General features: G+C 35.0%; 1 long non-coding RNA gene across 1 annotated transcript in view; it reads left to right on the plus strand.

The window, feature by feature from the left end:
- LOC309666905 overlaps positions 1-20,550 on the plus strand; it is an 88,292-nt gene that overhangs the window by 15,208 nt on the left and 52,534 nt on the right. Inside the window, exon 2 of the long non-coding RNA XR_014267339.1 lies at positions 1,445-10,477. This is a non-coding gene — a long non-coding RNA (uncharacterized lncRNA). The remainder of the gene's footprint in view (positions 1-1,444; positions 10,478-20,550) is intronic.

Consider the following 20,550-nt stretch of genomic DNA (forward strand, 5'->3'; position numbering starts at 1 on the left):
ATGTATTGGGCATAGGAAACCCTGACTTACAAAAACAGAACAATTCATTCAATCAACAAAAATTATTTGAATATAAAAGCACTGTTTTAGGCAAACAGAATCTGAAAAAGATGCTACTCTAGCCCTTTGCCTGACTCCGTATTCTTTATGGAAACCAGCAGTCTATTGAGATAAAAAAAATTTTTAATTATTAACTATAATTAAGAAGCAATAATTCTCCAATTAAACAAGGATTCTTTAGCATATATTTAGGAAAATGTCTGTATTAGATTCATCAAGTAATGCCACCATTGGTAAGAAGTAGTTCTTGCTATCTAAGGGCTTACCATAAAATAAACATCTGTATAAGACTAGACAGATAAGGCAAGAATGCAAAAGAGTATAATTAAAAACTAACTTTAATAAAAATGACACAAGATTTTAAGAAAGGAGAATTCAGAGCCAAATTAAATGATCAAGAAAAGCTGCATGAAGAAAATGTTATTAAGGGTAGGCAATGAATGATGAGTAGAAATTTGTTAGGTAGAAATGAAAAGGGACGGTGCTCTATAACAGAAAAAAGAGCTTAAGCAAATATTCTGAGGCTGGAAAACACAGTGTATATTTGGGAAACATTACATTGTTTAGCTTGTTTCAAAGTTATGATATAAGAACAGCATAGAATGAGTGGGAGGTCAATGAACCAAGTCACCAAGTGTTGGATAGATATTGGAATTCCCATAATACAGAGCTGGTGGTAAAGAGAAAGATGATAAAATATTCAGTGAAGGAGAGGGAGCAAACTGGATGATGATAGGCATCAGCAATAAGGAAGGGTTATCACATATCAGAGTCTGAGAGCATGTACTTGGAAGTAACTAGAACTGTTTTTGGAAGTTGGAAGTGGCAATAAAAGGCAGAGAGAATATCTACCGCGTCCCTGTGGGTGGAAGAAAAAACCATCAACTGAGGGATATGCAAGGTACACTGAATCTGATGATGAAGAGAACTGGTGGAGAAGAGGTTGAGAATATTGGGTTTATTGATGATGACAAACCGTGAGTTCCAGGGGGCACAGTGCAAGATGTTGACAAGATGTGAAAGCTTGAGTTAGACTAAAGGATATAAAGATCTAAATTGGGAGATAAGTCTAGTTGATGCACAGGGAGTGGTGATATTGAGTTAAACCAGAATGTAGGGCATGGTGATGTTAAACCTAGTCATGCCATAGGGGATGTAGATAATCAGTTGTATTTAACACTCACAAGAATCCTATCAGATTACTTTGTTTTTAATTTTCTTCATCTGTATATTTATACTAAAAATATGTATCTGATCTGGTATAAGGCCTTGTACCAAGCAGTGGAGTCTTATTTGAAAGTGGGTTTTCTGATTCAGATACTTTTTCCTCCCTCTTCCTTCCCCTTCTCCCCCTCTCTCCTCCTTCAAATCATGATCCATCCAGAGGAGATCAAGAAAGTACCATGATGAAGAAAAGAAATAGAAATGACATGATGCATTCTTTTAAAAAACACAGGAGGTTGTTTCAGGAAGAAGTTGATCAACAGACTAAAATGTTTCAGCCAAATCAAGAATAATGAAGACAAAGGAAAAACCTTTCCATTTAACTATGATGTGTTTCATTAGACTAGATTAGGTCAGATATAGCAGGATTGTATAACCCTTACAGACTGCAGAGTGCTCTCTATATGATATCCTCTTATGTTAATAACAGGCTTGTGAAGAAGATATTTCTCTATCTTGCATGAGGAAACTCAGATTCATAGAATAACTACAGCTAGAAAGTGGTAGAGCAAGGCTTCCAAACATGTCTTCTGAATTCAAGTCCTGTTCCCTTTCCAAAATCCCTGAAAATAAAAACAAATAAAGAAAAACCTTTCAAGATTTCAGTTATCCTAGCAGATCTAATGCCTGTAGAATCCCATGTAATATTGGGTTGGCCAAAAAGTTAGTTGGGGTTTTTTCCATAAGATGGCTCTAGTAATGCTTAGTTGTCTTTAACTTCATTCGAAACGATTTTGCTAGATTGTATTGTGACAGCTGTCATATCAGCGTGCATTTAAAAAAAACATCAAAATTGGTGAATTTTTGTTTAGCCATTTTAATATTGAAGATGCAAGAAAAAAGCAACATTTTTTGCATATTATATTTCATTATTTCAAGAAAAGTAAAAACGCAACTGAAATGCAAAAAAAGATTTGTGCAGTGTATGGAGAAGGTGCTGTGACTGATCAAACATATCAAAAGTGGTTCACGAAGTTTCATGCTGGAAATTTCTCACTGGCTGATGCTCCAAGGTCAGGTAGACCAGTTGAAGTTGATAGGGATCAAATTGAGACATTAATTGAGAACAATCAATGTTATAACATGTGGAAGGTAGCTGACATACTCAAAATATCCAAATCAAGCATTGAAAATCATTTGCACCAGCTTGGGTATATTCATTGCTTTGATGTTTGGGTTCCTCATAAGTTAAGTGAGAAAAACCTTCTTGACTGTATTTCTGCATGTGATTCTTTACTTAAACGTAACAAAAACGTTCCATTTTTAAAACAAATTGTGATGGGTGATGAAAAGTGGATACTGTACAATAATGTGGAATGGAAGAGATCATGGGGCAAGTGAAATGAACCACCACTGACCACACCAAAGGCTGGTCTTCATCCAAAGAAGGTGATGTTGTGTATATGGTGGGACTGGAAGGGAGTCCTGTATTGTGAACTCCTTCTGGAAAACCAAACGATTAATTCCAACAAGTACTGCTCCCTATTAGACCAACTGAAAGCAGCACTCCATGAAAAGCATCCTGAATTAGTCAACAGAAAACACGATCTTCCATCAGGATAACGCAAGACCGCATACTTCTTTGATGACCAGGCAAAAACTGTTACAGCTTGGCTGGGAAGTTCTGATTCACCAGACATTGCACCTTCGGGTTTCCATACATTTTTCTCTTTACAAATTCTCTTAATTCAAGCTCACCTCAAGAAACAAGAAAAATCTCAAGTAAACAATCTAACCTCACACCTAAAGCAACTAGAAAAAGAAGAACAAAGTAAACCCAAAATTAGTAGAAGGAAAGAAATCATAAAGATCAGAGCAGAAATAAATGAAATAGAAACAAAGAAAACAAGAGCAAAGATCAATAAAACTAAAAGCTGGTTCTTTGAGAAGATAAACAAAATTGATAAACCTTTAGCCAGACTTATCAAGAAAAAAAGGGAGAGGATGCAAATCAATAAAATTAGAAATGAAAAAGGAGAGATTACAACTGACACCGCAGAAATACAAAAGATCATAAGAGACTACTACAAGCAACTATATGCCAATAAAATGGACAACCTGAAAGAAATGGACAAATTCTTGGAAAAGTGCAACCTTCCAAGACTGAACCAGGAAGAATTAGAAAATATAAACAGATCAATCACAGATAATGAAATTGAAATTGTAATTAAAAATCTTCCAACAAACAAAAGCCCAGGACCACATGGCTTCACAGGTGAATTCTATCAAACATTTAGAGAAGAGTTAACACCTATGCTTCTCAAACTCTTCCAAAAAATTGCAGAGGGAGGAGCACTCCCAAACTCATTCTATGAGGCCACCATCACCTTGATGCCAAAACCAGACAAAGATATCACAAAAAAAGAAAATAATATACCACTATCACTGATGAACATGGATGCAAAAATCGTCAACAAAATACTAGCAAACAGAATCCAACAACACATTAAAAGGATCATACACCATGATCAAGTGGGATTTATCCCAGGGATGCAAAGATTCTTCAATATACGCAAAACAATCAACATGATACACCACATTAACACATTAAAGAATAAAAACCATATGATCATCTCAATAGATGCAGAAAAAGCTTTTGACAAAATTCAACACCCATTTATGATAAAAACTCTCTAGAAAGTGGGCAGAGAGGGAAGCTACCTCAACATAATAAAAGCCATATACAACAAACCCACAGCAAACATCATGATCAATGGTGAAAAACTGAAAGCATTTCCTCTAAGATCAGGAGCAAGACAAGAATGTCCACTATCACCACTATTATTCAACATAGTATTGGAAGTCTTAGCCACAGCAATCAGAGAAGAAAAAGAAATAAAAGGAAGACAAATTGGAAAAGAAGAAGTAAAACTGACACTGTTTGCCAATGACATGATAATATACATAGAAAATCCTTAAGACACCACCAGAAAACTTCTAGGACTAATCAGTGAATTAGGTAAGGTTGCAAGATACAAAATTAATGCACAGAAATCTCTTGCATTCCTATACACTAATGATGAAAAACCTGAAAGAGAAATTAAAGAAACACTCCCATTTGCCATTGCAACAAAAAGAATAAAATACCTAGGAATAAGCCTACCTAAGGAGACAAAAGACCTGTACTCAGAAAACTATAAAACACTGATGAAAGACATCAAAGATAACATAAACAGATGGAGAGATATACCATGCTCCTGGATTGGAAGAATCAACATTGTGAAAATGAATATACTACCCAAAGCAATCTACAGGTTCAATGCAATCCCTGTCAAACTACCAATGGCACTTTCCACAGAACTAGAACAAGAAATTTCACAATTTGTATGGAAACCCAAAAGACCCTGAATAGCCAAAGCAATCTTGAGAAAGAAAAACGGAGCTGGAGGAATCAGACTCCCTGACTTCAGACTATACTACAAAGCTACAGTAATCAAGACAGTATGGTACTGGAACAAAAACAGAAATGTAGATCAATGGAACAGGATAGAAAGCCCAGCGATAAACCCACGCACATAATGGTCACCTTATCTTTGATAAAGGAGGCAAGAATATACAATGGAGAAAAGACAGTCTCTTCAATAAGTGGTGCTGGGAAAAATGGACAGCTACATGTAAAAGAATGAAATTAGAACAGACCCCAACACCATACACAAAAATAAACTGAAAATTGATTAGAGACCTCAATGTAAGGCCAGACACTATAAAACTCTTAGAGGAAAACATAGGCAGAACACTCTATGACATAAATCACAGCAAGATCCTTTTTGACCTACTTCCTAGAGTAAGGGAAATAAAAACAAATGGGGCCTAATGAAACTTAAAAGCTTTTGCACAGCAAAGAAAACCATAAACAAGACGAAAATACAACCCTCAGAATAGGAGAAAATATTTGCAAATGAAGCAACTGACAAAGGATTAATCTCCAAAATATACAAACAGCTCATGCAGCTCAGTATCACAAAAGCAAACAATCCAGAAACTAACACAGCATTGTAAAAAATTGTAAAGCAATTATACTCCAATAAAGATGTTAAAAAAATAAAATAAAGAAGCAGCTGTGGAAATTAAAGCAAAAAACAAAAACAAACAAACAACAAAAAACAAACAACCCAGTCCCCAAATGGGCGGAAGACCTAAATAGACATTTCTCCAAAGAAGACATACAGATGGCCAACAAATGTATGAAAATATGCTCAACATCACTAATCATTAGAGAAATGCAAATCAAAACCACAATGAGGTATCACCTCACACCGGTCAGAATGGCCATCATCAAAGAAATCTACAAACAATAAATGCTGGAGAGGGTGTGGAGAAAAGGGAACCCACTTGCACTCTTGGTGGGAATGTAAATTGATACAACCACTATGGAGAACAGTATGGAGGTTCCTTTAAAAACTAAAAATAGAACTACCATATGACCCAGCAATCCCACTACTGGGCATATATCCTGAGAAAACCATAATTCAAAAAGAGACATGTACCACAATGTTCATTGTAGCACTATTTACAAAAGCCAGGACATGGAAGCAACATAAATGTCCATCAACAGATGACTGCACAAAGAAGATGTGGCACATGTATACAATGGAATATTAGTCAGCCATAAAAAGTAACGCAATTGAGTTATTTGTAGTGAGGTGGATGGACCTAGAATCTGTCATACAGAAGGAAGTAAGTCAGAAAGAGAAAAACAAATACCATATGCTGACGCCTATATATGGAATTTAAAAAAGTGGTACTGATGAACCTAGTGGCAGGGCTGGAATAAAGATGCAGAGATAGAGAACAGACTTGAGGGCATGGAGCAGGGAAGGGGAAACTGGGATGAAGTGAGAGAGTAGCATTGATGTATGTACACTACCAAATGTAAAATGGATGGCTAGTGGGAAGCCGCTGCATAGCACAGGGAGATCAGCTCGGTGCTTTGTGATGACCTAGAGGGATGGGACAAGGAGGGAGGGAGGGAGACTCAAGAGGGAAGGCATATGGGGATATATGTATACATATAGCTGATTCACTTTTTTGTACAGCAGAAACTAACACAACATTGGAAAGCATTTATACTCAAATAAAGATGTGAAAAGAAACAAAAAACAAAAAAACCCAAATTCTCTTAATGGAAAAATTCAATTGCCTGGAAGACTGTAAAAGGCACCTGAATAGTTCTTTGCTCAAAAAGGTAAGTTTTGGGAAGATGGAATTATGAAGTTGCCTGAAAAATGACAGAAGGTAGTGGAACGAAACGGTGAATACGTTGTTCAATAAAGTTCTTGGTGAAAATGAAAAATGCGTCTTTTATCTTTACTTAAAAACCGAAGGCACTTTTTGGCCAGCCCCTATATTTTTCACCAGTGGCTTAGTATTTTTATTCTCAAAGACATAATTTTCAAAAAGTGCTCCAACTTTTGCTTAGAAAGGTCCCCTCTGTCATGCTGTCCAATATAGGGGAGTGTCCAGAACCAAAGGAGGAGTTATATACATGTTCTCTTTGATTCTTTAGAAACATCAGTGATTAGCAGCATGGAACATGTAGCTATTTTATGTGATCTTTTAGATAGACTATAGCTAGCAAGTCAGCTCTGTGGAATACCGTAAGCTTTACGTTCGAAAGTCTCTTCCAAAGCTTGTATTGCACACTTTGACTAATACATAGTTGATTCTTATTATTTGTGGTAGTTATGTTCTAGAAAGTTACTGCAAACACTGACTTAGTGAATACTGAACATTGCTCCTAAAAGAAATGCTCCTAAAAAAATTGCTGCTAACACTAGTTAAGTTCCTCTGGTCACAATATTTCTAACAATTGATCGATACATAATCTTGATTTATGCATGTTTCTGTTTAAAGGCACCTTATTTAATATATATTATTGATGAATAACATTGAATTCACACCCAACAGCACTCTAACTTATGATAACTCATACCTGGGATGAGGCTTATCCAGTGCACATATTTTCTTTATAATGCACATCACAGTCTCTTGCACTTAGGGAGACTATACAGCATGTCAACACTACAATTGGTGGCCTTTTCAATAGCAGAATCACCAACCAAACAAAAATGCAACAAATTTGGTATCAAATAGACTGTGAAAAAGACACTTGTTTACACTCTGAGAGCTGAAACAAGAAGGCAGAGCATCTCCTTGTTCAACTGTAGCTGGGAAACATGCCAGACAGGGACTCAAATTTTTTGCTGCTCTGTATATGTATGTGAATGACAGGGAAAGCAATGTAGATATTGATTTTGGGGTTACAAATAAATGTTAGTGAGTAGGCAAATTTACAAATACACTCTGTGAATAATGAGAATGTGCTGTATTAGAAAATTAAAGGTCTGATACTACCCTAATCAGCCTACAGATTCAATGCAATTCCGATCAAAATTCTAATGGCATTTTTCACAGAAACAGAAACAAAAACTATTTGAAATTCATATGGAACCACAAAAGACTCCAAATATCCACAACGATCTTGAGAAAGAACAACAAAGCTAGAGGCACCAGTTCCTGACTTCAAATTATATTACAAAGCTATAGTAGCCAAAAGAGTATGGTACTGGCATAACAATAGGCACAACGGAATAGAACAGAGAATCAGAAATAAATCCACGCATATACACAGTCAACTAATCTTGGACAAGGGTGCCAAGAACACACAATGGAGAAAGGATATATAGTTGGTGTGGTAAGAAGAGAGGGATTGGGGGGACAGTCCTCAGAGATGAGTAGATATCAGAGGTGAGCAGCAACTGGGCAGGTCACATGGGGCTCATTAGGGTATTTTATTCCAAATGAGATGGTGCCATTGAAGAGTGCTGAGCAAAAAGTATTATTCTGATTGCTCTTTTGAGAAAGGACTGTAGGGGAGCAAGTGTAAAAACAGAAACGCTTTGGGAAGATTTTGCAATAATCCAAGAAAGACAATGTTGATTTAGGACAAGGTGTAGGGGTGAGGGTGGTGATAACTCTTCAGATTCTGGATCTACTTAGAAGGCAGAGCCAACAAGGTTTTCTGAAAGATTGGATGTGGGATATAAGAAAAGAGAAGTGTTAAGAATGGAGGGTCAAGAACATTTTGTCTTGAGCAACTGGATGGATGGAGTTGTTATTACCACAGATAATGAAGACTGTTGGAGGAGCAGGGTTTGAGGGAGAATATCAGGGGCTCATTTTGGATATATATGTTCAGGAAGTTAATTGGACATCTAAGTGGAAAGTCCAAGTAGGCAGTTGGATATATAAATCTATAGATGAGTAATTCAGAGAAGAGTCATGGGCAGAAATACAAATCGGTGAGCTGTCTGTATAAATAGTAAAAGACGAGGAAAGATGAGCATTATTTTCCCCTTTTTTGATGCTCTTCCCCAAGAACAATACTTCCAAATATAAAGATGTGGCCTCTACCAAATCCCCTTTATCAAGAACTGAGTTTAGACTGAGTGAGATCAGTGGCAAGATAAGAACTAATTTCTCTCCCCCGTTTTGCAATAATGTGATATGTTCAACAAAAAGTAGTTTCAAAGTTCCTTTGAAAGGCAGAGTATACATTCTAAATGAAGAAGGATCAGGTACTTTGTTATTAAGACAGAATTAGTGATAGCACTTAAAAACTTCTCATCGGTAGGCAGAAGCCCAAAGATTTTCGCTCGTTGGTTTATTGATTCATTCATTTACGAAAAACATTTGTTAAGCACCTTCTATGTGGAGTGGAATTTATAGAATTTGATGAGTGATTATATAAAAAGTGAGATACAAGGAAGATTCTTGCAAGTCTCTTCTGAAGTATTTAGCTTGGGTGAATGGTGGTGCCATTAACCAAGACAGAAACAGCCTGGAGGAGAAGCAACTGGATTTGTGTGGAAATTAGAGAGTTAATTTATATACATCTTAAAATCAAAGGAATTATATATTCCAATGTTTGTCTATTGGGTAATTTTTGGAGCATGTTCGGAGCTCAGAGAGAATCAGGATATGAGGGGTTCCATGCCAGAAACCCAGGAATAGTTTCCTCCTTGATCTTTGCTAGACTGGATATTCTTATTCTTTAGATCTCAACTTAATTGTGACTTCCTTATGACTTTCCCTCCTCCTACCTTATTCTCTAACTTTTTGTCCTGTTATTTTCCTTCCTGGTATTATTGTTATTTGATTACATTTTGGGGGTTATTTACATATTTAATAAATTGCTCCTGTACTTTAAGTTGCAAGATGGTGATGACTATTTTGTCCCAACTAAATAACACGACTTTCTGGGATATATAAGCAATCAACAAATATATGTACAATAAATGAATAAGATATATATTTGGGAGTTTATAGCATATTAATGACAATTGAAACCTGAGATAGTATTGAAATTGCTAAGGACAGCAAAGAAGAGGACCAATAAAATAATCTGGGGAAGCTCTAATATCAGAGTTAGAAAAGAGAAGAATCATTATAGATTTTCGAGAACAGGAAGAGAGCAGGGCCCTGAAACAAAATGTGGAATGTATTTCAAGAACAACACCTTTTGTTTTTGTTGTTCAAAGGAAAGCAAAAGTCACACTCCAATTCTTGTTCTTTGTTTTGTAAAGAAGCAAAACAAAACAAAAAATGAAAAACCCCACAAATCAAACAGAAGTAGTCTCTTATAATTTATTATTTTTGCCTTCTTCTCTATGATCAATTTTATTTATGAACTACAGGTATTGAGTATATTTTCTTGTACATTTCTAACTTTTTCTTTGCATTTGGGACTATCATTTACTTAGTTCAAAATAGCTGTTTTAATTTTCAAAAACCAATATCCAATATAGTTACACTGAAAAGAATATATATTTGTGTAGCTTTGTATATGTGCTTGTATGTGTAAGTATGTATGAAAGAGAGCATATGTGTATGCTCATATGTGTTCTTTTAGGTTAAGTGAGGGTTTGAGTCACGAATATTTCTTGAGTTCTATGTAGGTCTACGTAAGAGAGCTCTGAAAATACAAAGTACATAGGGCCTAAATCTACTGATTAGATGATCTAAATGTCACCAGGAATGACCCATGGAGTGAATAATTTGTTTCCCTAGGAACATATGGAATCCACTGACTTCAGGAAATATTTTCAGAGTGCACACATACTTCTTCAAGACGTTAACATCCCAGGGGAGGAGGAGGAATAAAAACATGACAGGGAGTAATTTAAAATGGCAGGTACTGCAGTTTTCTTTTCCTGTGCTGGAAACCTGATATTTGATATGAATGTAGATGATTTTCTTAGGATTGCTATAAAAAGTTGATACTGTTCTTTCCGAAATTCTCTAAGATTTATTTTTTCCTCCTCCTTTGTGGAATTTTGTTGTTTTTGAATGGCTTAGATTGTGGGTACAAAGAAATCAAAACACTGCACATTATTTCTTATAATGTAACCACAAGAAAACGCAAATGCTGAGGCTCTGATTCACAAAAGAATATTACCTATTAGTTATGGTATGGTTCAGTGGGAAAATGGAGTCCAAAATTAAATTATATTTCACTAGACTGTAACACAATCAAACCTTGATTTTTGTGCATCAGTTATATTATTTCCCTTTTTAATTTGAATTTTTCAGCATTTTTATAAGATTATAGCACCTCAGGAGACTTAAATGCTGGACTTTTTGACACAGACAGCCTAGTTCCAAGTCTCATTTTGCCACTAATAAGGTATGGTGACTGAGAAAATTACTTAAATGCTCAGAGTTTCACCTTCCCCACCTATAAAAGAGAGAGGTAATATTCCCTTGAGAGATTACTGTGACGATTAAGTCACATAATTAAAATGAATAAATGTGTTTTTTTCTTTCTTTACTTCCAAATGCCCAGTCTTTGATGGATGCTGCAAATGTTAGAATTGCTGGGTACATTGTCTATGAATCTTCGAGAACATAATCATCTACAAAAATCTAAGCTTGGAAAGGCAACATTTTGTAGGAAGTAATTTTCAGGTTGTCTTATATGAACTTGCTCTTCCTTTTCTGATATTAAGTTCATTATAATATAGAAAGATGGTTTGTGAGTTTAAAAACCATAGACTTCATCTGAGGACACAGATTTTTAGAACAGTGGCTTTTTTAATGATGACCCACAGTAAGAAATAATCTTATTTTGCAACCTATACTTTCGTTCATATATATATAATATGTATTATACTTACATGTATATATGAAATAGTTTCATAAAATTATACATGTATTTGCCATATGTGCAGCCGTCTACTCTTTTCTACTCCTGTCTAGTCTATTTCATTATTTTAAGAAATAGTGGTTATAACCTAGTAATTTGATCTTAAGATCCACTGATGGAGTGCTAGCCCATTTTTTATTTCAGATATGAAGCATCTCTGTAACAGAGCCTTTGTCTGATTGTACTCCCACAAATAACATCTATATAAGTTTAAATTTCATGAGATTTTTGGCAATCACCTTATTAGCTTTCCTCTCCTCAGTCTAAAAGATAACATTATTTTTTGACGCAAACTAATCAACTATCCAAATCTTCAAGTTCCAACTTACAGCAAAACTTCAGTCACTTGCCTTCTGATGCTAGTGACATTTATAGGCCAATTCTGATGGTTGAGCTGTTGTCTAAAGGGCAACAGGGGCCCCAGATAGGGCTGGCCTCATGGGCTTATGACCTGTGCAGGTCACACGAGGCTTTGCCCTCAGAAATGTCCTGTGTTTGGTTTAATGCCCTCTTGTGCGCCTTCAATTCTTACTACTTTTATCTTAGGACTTGTGTTTGTAAGTGGAGTTTGATGGGAAAATAGAGCATGCACATGAGCAGAGAAGATATGAGCAGTATGTATGTCCACCGTTCCTCGCCATCCCATTTGCCTATAGCCTTCGTGATGTCCCATCCATGCAGAATTCCACTGGATTCACAATGTGTTGGAGTTCAGAAAGATTCAAAGCAAATACAAGACAAGCATGTTATGGAAGCTGCTGTGTTATAGAAGGAAAAGGAAAGGTAGGGCAACCCATAGTTCCTTTTCCTTTCAGTCCTCCCTTACTCATGGGTAAGCCACAAATAGTGTGGGTAGAGGATGTATATCAAGAAGTGAAATAAAACAGTTGAATTAGTTTTGTGCAGAGCATCTTTTGTGCTAACAACATCAAAATACATATGCATGTACAAGCTACAAAATAGGAATTGTGTAATTTCAATGATTCTGCAAGAGTTAGATTTTTTTTTTTAGATTTTTTATATTTGCCTTTAAAACTGGCATTGAACAATATAAAATTAACAGTAACACTTATGATAATAATTTAATTTCAAATTTTTCTTTACTTAGAATGACATTAAATAGGAAATAAAAATGCCATGACAATTTAAGAAACTTCAAAAGAAAGGGAAAAGTTTTATATTTGACTAATTTTATGGAATATTTTTCCCGCTTTATGAACAAAGGACTCCGCATTGACATTTTGTGCTGAGCCCTACAAATTATGTCATTGGCCCAGGCGACATAATGTATTTTATATATATGTAAATATATCAGAGTTAATTAAGAGAAACCAGCAGGTAGTTTAAAAAATTATATGAATTCATCTCTTCATTCATACCTTTATTCATAATTTTCCACATTTATTGCGCTCCTATTAAGTTGTCCTAGAAACTAGAGATTCACAACAATGAATGTGACAGATCGCATTGCTGCTCCCATGCATCTTAATATATGGGGAAGGCAGTCATTAAAAATTGTTTGCATTGGTAATTATTTCATGACAAATGTTTTAAGGGATAAAAAGAAAAAGTTCAAAATGCTACAAAGGAAGATAATAAACTCTATCCAAAGAGCTAATATTAATTTTAAGGAAACTTTAAACTTCTACTTTTCTTTATTAACAGTTTTTTACATCCCTAGTAGATGCCAGGCACTGTGTGAGGCAATAGTGATATAATGAACATTGGTCCCAAGGAGCTCCCCGTCTGTTACAAGTGCTGTTTGTTGGTTGTTAACGTGTGATAATGGGTAATGATGTTATGACAGAGATAGATTCAAGGTGGAGCAAAGATGAAGTAATTATTCTTTTAGATGTTGGATGGTGAGGGTGATGGGGATCAAATGTCCTCAAAGAAGCCTTCTACAAAAAAGGAATATGGGAATAACAACTTTTGTTGAGAAATCAAGATTTTAAATAGTGGCACTTTAAATCAAATGGATCAAAGCCAGAATTATGGAACTTTCCTAGGACATGTTGCCTTTCCCTTATCTCTAATGAGAACGTCTCCTCTGGATGTTTATATCACTTCCTATTGAAACAGAGTTTTTACTTGCTTCTGTTCTGGAAAACTCTTTGAATCCCAAAGAGTTTTTTCCATCAGCTCTTTAGAAGAAATTTATTGTTAAGTTAGTCAATTAATATTACCCTGCTCACAAACGTGATGGCAGTGTGCTTCATCTTGGTAGGAGTTCTGTTTGTTTGATTGATTACTGCTCTTTATTGGCTAAAAGCCTCATTTTCTCCCTTAACTTCCACAATGTCTTAACATATTTCTCTCACATTTAGGTTTATGTCTTAATGTTTAATCTCCAGGATTAAATATTTGTGTCTAAGTTTTTTTAGTATTAGATTTTAACATATTAAAGAACCCTCATAGTGAAGAACCCCACCTAAACCTTTCAGAACATTCAACAGATGAAAATTTCTTTACATTCTATTGTTTAGAGTAACCTACAACATTCCAAGTAATGAAATATTTTCTCTCTTGATTTATAAAGAAAACATCTCTAGTTACTCTGAGACCAGTGATAATTTTCCTGAAGAACTTGATTCTGAGGGACTCCGTATTAATTAATGGAATTTTACCTTAACTACTCTTTCATCCTTGTCTTGCATATAACATGATGGTTTTGTATTTCACTCCCTAGTTGCACTGTCATACAATTCATGACCTCCTTTTCTTAGATTCCCTTTCCCAGAGTCCTTAAATTCTCACATGGTCCAGTGTTGACCTGGATACCACTTAACTGTTCTTCTATAGTTTGTTTTCTGAAAATGAATACTGTGTTCAGATCACTGCTTTATATTATCTTATTCTTACATCTGTGTTGATTTATAATTGTCTGGTTACATCACATGTTTTTGCATTATTTCCCTTCCTGTGAGTGAGACAGCCTACTTTTAAAACTTGCACGGTTTGACAGACATTAAAAAAAAGTGCTTTAAATAAATGCATATGTGTCATGAGTGCATGAATTTGAATATTTCTAAAGCAGGTGTAAATTTAGTGGGAATTTTTTTCCAAGAGTAATGAGAGGTGTCCAGGTAAATGAACTCATTTCCTTTTGTAATTTTAGGAAAGAAGAACAATTTTTTAAAAATCTTCAAATTCTAGGCAGGGAATGAATAGGACCTGGTAGAACCTGGAGAACCTAGTACTAGCACCTCGGAAGAGACCCCCTGCTTTAGATATTAATAGAAGTGTCATTAAAGTGTCAATTTCCTTCTTTCATTCCTACAGTATGAGACCTTGGGTGCAAAATTCTGACACTTAAAAATTATCTAACATCACAGAAACCTTGTGACTAAACTCATTTCTAATAGCCATCATGTATAACATAAGGATTCTAGTTCCAGCATTGAGGATTTCTTTCCTTTCATGAAGGAAATCATGATGATAAATCATGATTTTAATGATTTATCTAGGATCACAGTATAAATAAGCCTAAATCACAAAATAAAAATTTTCAAACTCCGTATTATATTCAAAAGTAAGAGCCACAAACCAAGAACACTGCACTGTAGGTAGCTATGTTTTACCTATTGTGATCTGAGCAGACCTCTGGCTGATTGCTCTGTGTCTACTCTGGGACCACTTCCCAGTGCATTTTGAGAGGACCAAGAGAAGATGCGGAAACCACAACAGACCAAAATCAGAAGGAAATGGGTCTGGCGTCTATTCTCTCACCATTTTACCTGATTTGTAGGAGAATGTCCAGTTTGAGAATGGAACCAACTGAATGAGACCTTATATCTGTACAGCTGCAGTTATCAAAAGAGACAGATTGCCCCTTCATCCAAATGTTTGAGAACAAATTATCTTACCTGAGTGAGGGTAACAAACCAGGAAATTCCTAGAGTCTGACCTGTTACTGAGACATATAATATCACCACGAGTGATGTTTCCAGTGCCCAACATACTGTGAACAGCTCAAACAAAAGACTGTCATCACTAAGTAATATATTTAGGATATATTCGATGGAATCTGAGTGAAAAGTATCTGATTGTGCTGTTCTGATTATTCTAAATTTCAAAGCATAGTTGTTTCACCAAGGAGAGGAAAAAAAAAACAACTAATATCAAATTACTCAATAACTTAGATAACAGGAGGACATGCTAAGCAGAATAATTCAGCTTGGATATCATATTCATTCTTCTTCTATTCAGTTCCTAACTTAGAAATGAATTGTGTACCATAAGTTCATTTGGCCTACATTATCCTATGATAACAATATTTATGGTGGTGGTTAGGTTTCCAGGATTGGTACAAATGCCCACTTTATAAAATAAAACATATGCTTGAAGTATAAACATTTACAGAAGATGTTTTCAGTTTTTCACAATAAAATATAAGAAATGTTTAAAAATATTTCTTCATAGATGGGTACTTGAAGAAAAGTATATTTCAATCATATGAGAAGCTAGAAAATGGCAAGTTTGTGCAGGACTTTAGGTGGATTTATGGGCATTTTCAAGATATTTAAAGATTAACAACATTCATATAATTTAGACCTAATTTTATTTTAAAATTTTAACTCTCCTCTTTCCTTGGTTCCTGTAATATTCCACAGACCCACACCTGTGTTATTAGTTATGACAATACAACAGAAGAAAAGAGTAGGAGAAAGAGATGATGATTTCTTTTTTCTGAAGAAACAGAGAGTGCAATGAGAGATATATAAGAAGGGGTAAAGTGGTCAAAGTGGTATATTTATAAATGAGGAAAATTATCCAAGATGGAATTATGTCTATTGCCACAGAAATGAAAATATAGGAATTTCACTGCAGACACAAATCTTCTCAGAAAAGAAGTAGATTGTGGGGAAGAGATGATGAGTCAAACATCGGCCTTACAAAGGGGCAAGGCCAAGGTAGGCCAGAAGCAGATACCAGTGCAGACAAAGAAGAAAAATAGAAACCAGGACCTGAACTGGAGAAAGATTGCCTGAGTATAATGAGTATAATCAAGGGTGGTTTCAAACCCAGCCAGGAAGATGAACTAGCTCAATATAGAAACCATACCCAATTATTGAGTTCTAATTAAGTGCCAGGCACTGTATTAATTTCTTCACATGAGTTATTGTAGTTATTCCTCAAAAGAACCTCAATGTGGATAGTACCATCATGAAGGCCCATATAGTAATATTATTATCCCAATTTTATAGATAAAAAAACTATGACATAAGGAGGTTAAATAACTTGTCTAAGATCATTCAGAGGGTAAATGGGAGATATGAGACTTGAACCTGGGAAGTCTGGTATTGGGTCCCTCACTGTTGTATGCAGACATCTTAAAAGAGGATTAAATGATCTAAACCTAGGACAAAGGAGTCTAGGAACAAGACTATCCAGAGCCTTGATCAGATTCTGCTGGGGTTTACTTGCTGCTTCTGATGTCATTGGTAACCTCTATTTCCAACTATTTGGACCTTCCAAATTCCTTAAAGGTGCCAGGTAACATATATCAAATCATATAGTTCCCCATCCTAGCCACTAGGTGGTGGTTAGTGCTGTCAACTTAAAATGAGTATTTGCTAATATGAATAGGGTGAAAAAAGACAAAAGATTTGCAGTTTTCAGTGGTTAGATTAGGCACTCATTTTGCACTGAGGTGGTAAGTTACTAGTGGTGAGCTGGTCAATTATTTTTTAAAAAATAATGTAAAAGGGACAGATTCTCTCATTCTCTAAGCATTTACCATCTATTGTGTGCCAGACACTGAGGTAGAAGGCACTGGGAACACAAAGATAAGCAGCATAAAGTAGCATGTGGGATGTAAACACCTAATTAGGGTTATGTATCAGTGTAGTGATTGGCTAGGTAGAGTTATATACCAGATATGAAATTGAAGCAAAATATCCCAAAATGAAGTACATGCATTTGTGTGTGTGTGTGTGTGTGTGTGTGTGCGCGCGCACGCACGTGTGTGTGTGTGTGTGCATAGTCAAGGAAAGTTTATAAAAAGTTTAGGTATGAAAAGACCAAGATGTAAAGACTTTACCAACTAGGCTGTAGGATGCGGTAGCATTCATAGAACAGATTAGGGGTCTATCAAAGATACCTGTATTATCAGAGTATGAATTATGGTTTCTTTATTTTGAATGACAACGACTCAAATTTTAATCAGTTGTATCTGATCACCCCTTGACTATTGAACTATATGTGTTTGAAGATCTTGTCGACCAAACCTTATTTAAATAATGAGTAGTTCCTCACTTTATATAAGTTAAAGACATCAAACTTCTAGAAGTTCTGGTCAGATGATATAACCAGCATTATTAGACCCATTTAATAGTAAACAGAATGCAGCAAATTATGTGAATATGAAATGAATTATTTTTTTTTGTGATATATATCAAAGACATCAACATGGAAAACAATTTAGAATTTCAAGTTTGGATAAGCTTGATTTTCCCATCTGTCATTTTTGTGCTTCGGAAAGCCTACATTTGGGAAGCTGAGATCAGATACAATTTTTGTTCTTAGAATGCCAGTTAGTGTTAAGATTGATGTTACGTTTGTGTCTCAAGAAAACACGAGGGTTGATATTATCATCCATGTTGGCCAAAGTGAGAGAATAGAAGCGTCTGAGCTAGCTGTAGGTTCAGTATCACCAGAATGAACCCATGCCTGTTTAGCCAAACTGCCACAGGCCCATGGGAGTGGTTAGGGTAAAACTTAACCTTTTCTAAAGCTTCTAAACATCTGGAAGAGTCAGCTGTGAACATGGCAGTAAAGGTATTTACACTGTAGATGCAGGCATAGGCCTTCTTGCTAGACCCTCTAAAAGAATGACACTAAAACCTATTTTGTAAGATAGACCATCTAATATCGCATAAAATATGTAGAGTACAGAAAATAGCAATATTCTTAATTATTAATTTAAACTACTACTGAAAATAAGCAAATTTAAATTTTCACTCTACCTCTATCAATGTGTGTGTGTCTGTAATCTTCTTGACAAAACTTGAGTGCGTGTCTCTTACTAGAAAGCACACTATAGCAAAAACAGGGTCTCATCAATTTATACCTTAAAGGATAATCATAACCACATAGAATGATTCAGTGTCTACTTAAGTATGAAAATTAACCTGTCACTCTGAGAGTTACTCAGAATTTTTTTAAATATTAGATTTTATTTGATTCTACAATTTGAAGGCTTTTGGAGGATGTGTCATTTGAGCTATTATCTGCAATCTAGATAGATAGATTTTTGGCATAAAATGATGAGAATAAATACTTTCCAGGAAGAGAGAACACAGGATCAAAGTCACCAAGTTGTGAAAATTTAAAGTTCTCAGAAGATGCAGTAAGTCTTCCAATTTTGCTAGAACGATGAGTTATTAATTGAAAAAACTTGGAAAGTAAGATAGGAAACATAGTTTAGTAGCAAATTCTGAGGAGCCTTGGATGTACAATTCATCATTTTGGGCTTTATTCTGCAGGTAATACGGACTTATTGAAAAAAATCTGAGAGCAACAATAATAACCTAAGAGAAACGATTCCAGACAGAATAGTCTGGCATCTGTGTGTAAAAAAAAACTCAGTCTGTTGCTACTGAAGAGAACAGATAAGGTATCAGTATTCTACTAAGACTTCATTGGAACTCCCCCAAATATATAACAACAAAGGCAAACTTAAACATATTCCAAGGTAGACTTAGACATAGAGATTAATAAAAAATGATTACGTATTAGGCTACTAGATTAAAAACTACCTAAATTACACAATATCCGCTTCAGTTTTTACCACATTATATCTGACATTTTGAATGGGTGTGTGTGTGTGTGTGGAATTAAAGTATATCATTGAATTAATTTTATCTTTTATTTGTTTCTCTAGTAAAGACAACTGCTGTGTGAGATTTTCCATGCTGAAAGACAATTTGTTTAACATTTTCAATATATAATTATTTGACTGTTAAAGACTACATCAGAAAAACTAATTTACTCATGAAGCAGCTTATTATGCCCTCTGATCATTCTTTTTGAAAAACTCTTATACTCAGCATCAAAAACATTTACCCATTTCAGAGAAATCAATCTCAACACACATGATTCTATACCATATTGATGGTATTAATCATATCATATGTGATACTGCTTCAGTTATTTTACCTATTTCAAAAACTTAATTTAAATCTCATCTTTACTGCCTTTGCTCTTATTAAATAATAGTGCTTTAAAGCTTAAGAAAGATGACACTCAAAATAGAACCATCCTTCTTTATCTTTACTGGTCCTGTCCATAGCCTTCCTACCTACCAGTAACACCTTGCCAGAGTCAAACACTTAGAAATGCTTAATGGAGTAAAAAAAAGAAAAAACCTTATAAGGATGTCTCTAAACTCTCTGAGGAAATGGTACAGGGAAAGGAGATCCTAATCTAAATTTACACCACTCTTAGTTTTGAAGACTCTAAAAAGAATATTCTAGTTTGAGGACAGGCCTGAGGTTTTGATTAGTTTATAAATTGTATACACATATACATATACATACATATATGCACATCAAAGGAATATTGAACCCAGATTTTGGATGATGGTTACTTCTAGCTGAGGGAAAAGGAGGACGGACGGAGTACATATGACTAGATGTCAGTTGTCAAGATCTGAGATTTTGTACTGGGTTGTGGCTTTATAGATGCTTATTACCTTATTAAAAATAACCAGCTAACAGACTGAAAAGAGGTTCTGAATGGATCAGTGGCAAGAGTGTGTCATAAACCAAGGATTATGCATAATACAATTCTGTATACCTGAATGCTTTTAAAAATAGTTTATGGCTTTGTATTATACAAAATTTTGTCTATTTAAGGAAAATGTTAAATTTAATGTAAAGTACTTATTCAGGCTGTGTTTATACATTAACTTAGATGTATATAAAAACATTATATAAAATATTTTTTAAATCCTAAATTAGGTTGTTTTTGTCTTTATGAGAACTGTTTGAAAGCATTATCTATTTTACTCCATTTTCACCCCAGCAACTTTTCAACCAACTTTGCTTTGCCTTCATCCA

Source organism: Balaenoptera physalus, assembly GCF_965194825.1.
Source record: "Balaenoptera physalus genome assembly, chromosome: 9".
NCBI lineage: Eukaryota > Metazoa > Chordata > Mammalia > Artiodactyla > Balaenopteridae > Balaenoptera > Balaenoptera physalus.